At 42.8% G+C, this 7,054-nt stretch overlaps 1 protein-coding gene across 1 annotated transcript in view; it reads right to left on the bottom strand.

Moving 5' to 3' along the window:
* Positions 1-5,496: 5,496 nt before the first annotated feature.
* The window catches only part of arid3c (AT rich interactive domain 3C (BRIGHT-like)), a 36,844-nt gene continuing 35,286 nt past the window's right edge, over positions 5,497-7,054 (bottom strand). The window contains 1 exon segment of the mRNA XM_055504591.1: positions 5,497-7,054. This exon segment is cut by the window's right edge and continues 1,977 nt beyond it. The gene's annotated coding sequence lies outside the window, so the exon portion shown is untranslated.

Raw genomic sequence — 7,054 nt, 5'->3', positions numbered from 1 at the left:
ACACCCACACACACACACACACACACACACACACACACACACACACACACACACATCCTTGTGGTGCTATAAAAGTGGGTCCTCAGCATTGCCAAAATGCTGAGGACCCACTTTTATCGAAAAAGGCCATTAAAGTTGTGTGACCATAGGGCCCCACTTTGATAAAAATATGTTTGGGCCCCACTTCAATGTAACCGCAAGGACACACACACACACACACACACACACACACACACACACACACACACACACACACACACACACACACACACTAATAGGCCAAGTTCCACCCACACAGGACAGAGAACAGTGAGCCTCCATTACCTGTGTGCGTCTGACATGATCCCAATTACTGGGGGATGAAGCAGTTGCTCGTGCTCTGGCTGAGGTGGATGAGAGGCTTGTTAGCTGTTCAACTGCTGGAGGATTCCTTCCTTGGGGAGTTTTGCTCTCATAACCACCTGAGAGCCGTCCACACATCCTACTAAACAAACAGTCATGTAGCTAATACGCTGCTACATTTAGCTGGGCTTCAGTTATAATGGATGTACGACTGTTACCTGCTTTGTTTGTTCTGATAAAATTTGTTACACTGATACAACGTATAAATCTGCCGATCAGATACTATTTGTATCTGTTTTTCAGGAGGCGAGTGTGTCTAAATGTCCTCTCCGAGAGGTTTAGAGCCCATTTAAAGGACGCCTGCCTCATTACAAGGGACTCGCTTACAACCCAGGCTCAGACGGGTCACATGACCTGGTGGGACATGAAACTGAGTCCTCATAGACGACATCTCCATGGGTGTGGTCATCGCTGCTTCTTGAACTGTCTTAATAATAACCTCAAAGGCAATTAAGTAATAATGTCCATGTCTATTGTAGAGCGTGCAAACACACGGGTTCCCCATTCTGCAGCTTCCGTCTCCATTATTTGTCAGGCAAACTAGAGCTGCAGCTGTTCTGGTTGCTTTGCAGCTGTGTAGCTGTCCATGCATCGTCTTTGTGCGTTGCAGCATGTTTGCATACCAAACGTTCCGTGTCCTACTCCAGTGCAGGGAACACACTGGCAGTTGCAGCTATTCTCCCATTGAACAATGAGAGATCCTTAATAAATACAAGTGACACATGGAGATTGTGGTGAAACAGGCAGGAGGCTGATCATCAGAGTCTACGATGTTGTTCATCTGACCTCAGAAATAGATAAAATGCTGCATAAAGAGTCTAAACTTCATAATCCTGAAGCCTAAAGATAATGCATAAAAAATAACATGATAATACTTATTAGTTCCGTCCGCCGTCCGTCTGTCTGTCTGTGATGAGTGATTGGGCCTCACTCCCCGTTTAAATGCATCTACTAGTGGAAACTATGCCTGGTTCCCTCTTCGTTCGTGGTCTCTTATCTTTGCTGACTTTGTTACCAGTTTGCAACAGGCTGTTAAGATGAGCCCAATGAGGTTAGTTAGTTAGTTAGTTAGTTAGTTAGTTAGTTAGTTAGTTAGTTAGTTAGTTAGTTAGTTAGTTAGTTAGTTAGTTAGTTAGTTAGTTATCTCACTCATTCAGCCTGGGTTTATGCTAACTTAATACGGAACGTTTATACATGATTAAAGAAATAAAAGAAGTCAAGCAGATAATTTATTTTATTGCATTTGTTCATTTCTCGTCTGCATTCATTTATTTATACACTATGTCTTTATATGATGCATTTATTAAACTGTTACATTCATTTCACGGTAATTTAGGTTTTGTCCACTTCAATAAATGAGTCAGGCTCCGCAGACACATAAAACCTGACTGAGGTATCTCAAACATGTGAACTGTGGCCTTGCTGAACTGTTGCTGAGCAACTGAAGTCACTAATTAGTTTGGAGACGGCTCAATAAACTACTACTTGACTGAACAATGTTAAAACTGTGCGATAGCCAGGAATGCAGTCATTCCTTTGTCCAGCACAGCCAATATCTTCCTGAAAGTATTTCCTATCACACAAAACCCTTTGACCACTTGGAGATATCCATCATTCACTGAAGAACCCTGATATTCAGCACAAATATTCTTCCATTTATTTACTTTCACTCTACATTATTTGGGCCTTTGGACAAACACTAAACCTACAAGATAATTTAGTTCAGCTGGAAATCTAAAGAAAATAAAAACTTATTTGTGGTTTGTTGATCTTTTTACTTGTATTATAAAATAATATACTGGATGATTTCATATTTTACCCATCACTAACTTGATCTAATCGTCTTGTAACAATGTCTTACAGTATTATTGCAACAATATACATTTGAATATTGCGTGTGATGCAACGACAAGACGGTTAAGGCACCGCTCAAGTGTCTGACGCATCGTATCCGACCGGCTCATTGAATCATTGTGCTTCAAAGCCTGACAGCAGCCGAGTCCAGTGACACGTCCTCTAACGCTACTGTGCAATGGAAACCTACTTTACCAGCTGTTATGATTCTGTTAATATTAAAACGCCATTGCACAGATGTGACCTGGGCTGCAGAAGTCTTTAACTGCACGTTTGACGCCGGAGTTTGTAAGGCAGCAAGTACAGATGGTCAATGTTTGACTAATGCTTAGTGCAGCTCGAGCAGAACATTGTCCTCATTTATAGCATATATATATGGTACATTAATTTATGATGTATTTATATATTAAATAAAAAACGGATATATAAATATAAAAACGGATCATGACAAATACACTACATTTGTATGAGAGCACAAAGGAAGGAGACACGTTGATGAGTTGATGTAAAAGCATACATTCGGTTTATAATTAAAAGCGAATGTGAAATGAAGGGGTGAAGGTGAGCAGCTGTGCACTGAGGCCGGGAATAGAGAGGTCATCATGTGTGAGCCTCAAACTCAGCTTCATCAATGTGCATTTGTGCAACACACAAACGAGCAGGTGGGACGATACAGTACAAGCTGATTTATGCCTGAGTAGTGGAAATAGATAAATACCTGGAGCTTAGACAGGAAAGCGTTGACTGTCGCTAATAAAATTTATGGACCTGCACTGTTAATTGTGCTGTTTAGGCCTCACTTTAAATTGAAATGATTGATTTGATGTCCTGGTGGCAAGACACATTAGCACTGGTGCAACACTGACAGTGAGTCCATGACGGCTGCATGCATTTAATTTGGAGAAAGGAAAATGAACACATTCACATGTGCAGCAGACACACGAACCCGCTCACCTGTGGTCATGACTGAGAGACAGACCAGAGCGGAGACGTTTGTCCACAGGCCTGTAAACGCATGCGGGTGGAAGACTGGAGAAAGTACTGATGTGAAGCTGATGCAGTCAAACAAATCTGTCTTTAACATCGAGGAGTTGAAATGTACAAAACCCGCAGGAATAAACAGAAGATCTCCATCTGCCATGACTTCTTCTAGGGATAATTTGTTGGTTCGGTTGTGAGGCCTTAAGAAGACTTTTGTTGTAAATTGAGCCCATAGAAACAAAACCAAAATGGAATTCAATGTTGAATTGAATGGAATAAATAAATAAGCTCAAAATGAAATCTGTTCCATTATTACTCAGGTTCGTTCTCCTGTTAGATTCTTTATCTGTATTTTAGCTCCACACACGATGCCTGCGCCGTAACGTCTAACAGTAAAAGGCTGGTTCGTTCCTGCTGCGTTTGTGCGTCTGGATATGAAACACTAGTGAAGTTCTACAAAAACATTGCTGACATATTTTTCTTGATCACAGCTCCCTCCAACACCTTCACTGGAGATGGATGCTTCACCTTATTTTAGTGCTATTGATTAGCACTGTGCTTGTCAGTGGTGCATAAAATTAACACTGTGTTATAGGGGCATGGATTTCTGTCAGCGCCTGACAAGATAAGCCATTATCGGACGACTGCTCCTAATTTGTTTTTGTTTATTCAGAAGTATAAAGTAACATTCAGCCAGCCCCAATAATAAGTCTATTACCTGCGATTCCTTGTCGGTTCATCAACGTCCACAAATCTTTGCCGCTGCTAATTACTTGGGGATTCTCAGCCTTAATTAACCAATCTTTAGCCCATTTTACCTGCTTAATGCTGCACTCAACCAAACTGCATCACTTCAACCGTGTGTATTTGCTGAACAGGAGTTTTCCACTTCTCCGCTTTTCACTTTGAAAGGAAGTGAATGACATTGTTCTTTATATTATGTACATTTTCTGAACGAGGCTCCAACTGTGGACAGACTGAAAAGAAACAATGTCTGAGATCTTTCTGCTTTGGTACAGATAGACTTAGAACTAGAACACGTTATTGTGCAAAACAAGAATTCCATATGAAACCTTGCAAATGACTCCAGCGTGTGTCGGTCCCAGACGGTCCTGAAGCAGACGGATGTTAGTTCTGTTCGCAGCTCACAGGCCCGAGAAACAAACGAACGCTGTACTTTTTCCACAATAAATCAGTGAACAGTGAACAGTTCATTTAGTATTTGCATGACATTTAAATGATCCTTTAAATGAAGATCGTGTAGAAAAAGGTCTTGTTGGAGGAGGCCATCGTGGAAAGACCGGTTTATAAATGATATGTGTGAGATCTTCATTTTCCTTCAGAAAATAAAACTGTTGAGCCTTCTTTAATGCAGCTGTAAAATTATTACGTGGGTTTATTTTACTCTGGGGATCTGCTCATTATCATTTTCACAAAACTGCTTCTATGCAACTTAAGCATTAAAACGCTTGGAACCTGGAATGTGAGACTGGGACTGAGTAAGACACCAACACATAGATGCTTTTATTCCCCCCCCGGATCTAATGACGGCCGACAAACGACAGGTGACAACTCCTCCAACCTCCTCTAGATGGCGCACTCACCAGTCTGCAGACCAGGGCTTGGTTCACGGAGGACATCAGTCCACGTTTACCTTGGAATTGCAGTGAACGCAGGAAAGCGGAGCTCAAAGCATCCTGGGTAATGTAGTTGCTGGTCTGAGCTCAGATCGGAGAGGGAAGGGTGCAGGGATGATGGTGGATGCATGGATGAATGACCGTGGATGAATGCAGGGTGGGAGGCTGATGGAAGGAACTGAGGATGGTGTTATTCACAAACTGGACCCAGATCCCATTCTTGAAGACACACTGGAGGATGAAACGCGAGGACAGGCTAAGAAGGTGGAGAAGCTTTGGCTGAAGGACGAAGGGAACCATTTATAAAACCTGTCTAGTGTGTGTGTGCCCATGTGAGAGTGTGGTGGTGGTCTGTCCATGACTGGAGGGAAGTCTTCGCTTAGGGCACTTTAAATGCTGAGGAACCCAGATAAAACAGATGAACAATAATCAGCTAAATCAGAACAACAGCACTGGGAGGTAAAGTTCAGATCGTGGCATGGAAAAAAGGTTTTAGCCAAAGATTGAAAGAAACCTGATTTAACTCAGGATAGAAAAGAGGGAGTTAATGGTTTCCATCACCATCACAAAAGGCTGATGGAGAGATTTACTGTGACAAGAATACAGGAAACATTCCTTTCAAGTTAAAAGCATGATTTTATTTCTAAATATGCTACAAGTCAAATGGCAAAACAGGAAATCACCTCTTTTTTGTACATTTTTAACCCCTGAGCACCACAATCCAGCATTTCCATTACGCACTGGATTCATCCAGGATGAATGAAAGGGAAGCAAAAGAAACACTTAAAGCATCATACACGGCTCATAAAGCGATTGGTTCCTAGACCTACCAGCACAGCATAGCTAAAATACAAAGTAAACCACACGGTGACACCAGTCCATTGTTCTCTGCACGCGGAGCCGCTGACCTCGGTGCGTTTGTCTGCTCTGCTGGTTTTTACAACCGAAAAATCCAAGGAAGCTTGATCACAACTTGTAAAAAACCCTTTGGTGACGAGCGTCGGTGATTGTGCTGCTGGAGCCTCGTCCAGCAGGATGTACAGCAGTGGGGGAGGGCGAGTCACCTGCTGGTGCCTCTGAACTGGAGCATCTGAACATCAAGACTCACCACAGAGAACAGTGTCCTCTGCTCATTTCATACATGAAATAAGATCAATAAGATAATAGTTGTGTTTGTATGATTGTGGTTGACTTGTCTCTGTAGAGAAGATTTTTGGTACAGTATGGTTCTAGTTTATGGCAGCTGGTTGACGGGCCTCAGCAATGTGGACATCAGCAGTTGGTTTAATAATGAAATCTGTCCCCTGGACAGTATGATGAACTTTTCAGTTCAGTACCAGTGGAGCAGAAACACACTGAATAAACGTTTAACACAGCAGAACTCCTTGAACGCTGCAGGCTTTTCTGATCCATGTCTTTTTGATTGAGGCCCAATCAGACAAAGTCAATTCATTCTGCTTTTACGTCTGAGAGTCTTTTCTGCTTTTCAGTCAAAGTTAAAAACGTTTTTCACAGTGTTAAAAGGTGATCATACAAATCCACCATAAAAGACGTGTTCTACGCTCTGACGCCTGAATCAGAGGAGGGAGGCCAGGCTGGTCCAGCTCAACCAAGCCTTTATTGTGATCATATTGTTCAGTGTTGAGTGACACACGTACATTCTTTCCTCTAACTTCCTGACTGAGAACAGTAAAGGTGAGCTGTAACGCACCAGCTCATCTCATTGGCTGAGGATTGTCCTCTGCTGCACGATTGGGTTCATCACCTCCTATACATAAAGTCACACAAGATATCATTAGATCCCAGTCATCAGCCTGCAGCGCCCACTGTCATTATAAACTAAGCTAGTCGTATCATTTGAGGTCAACAACCGTGGACACGCCTGCATGAAACAGTCTGCACAGTGAGGAGCAGCGTCGCTCCACAGAAGCGCTGACTCAGCAGCGAGCTCCAAGTTCACAAAGCGGCACCCGCCGTAGAACAGTGAGCAACGCTAGGGTGCACGTTGATGCACAAGTAGGTTCAGATCTAGTGCTCAATGATTATCATCAGCTCAGCATCTGCAGACAGATTGGCCGCTTCCTCCGCGTGTCCACGTTTTCATGCAGACCGGCTTTGTTTTAATGTCCAACAAAAGGCGCTCTGTTGTGCCGGCACAACACCTGAAGCACATGGACCAT

Source organism: Betta splendens, chromosome 19, assembly GCF_900634795.4.
Source record: "Betta splendens chromosome 19, fBetSpl5.4, whole genome shotgun sequence".
Lineage (NCBI taxonomy): Eukaryota > Metazoa > Chordata > Actinopteri > Anabantiformes > Osphronemidae > Betta > Betta splendens.
Note: the sequence above shows the minus strand (reverse complement) of the source record. Positions and strands in the feature narration are given on the sequence as shown.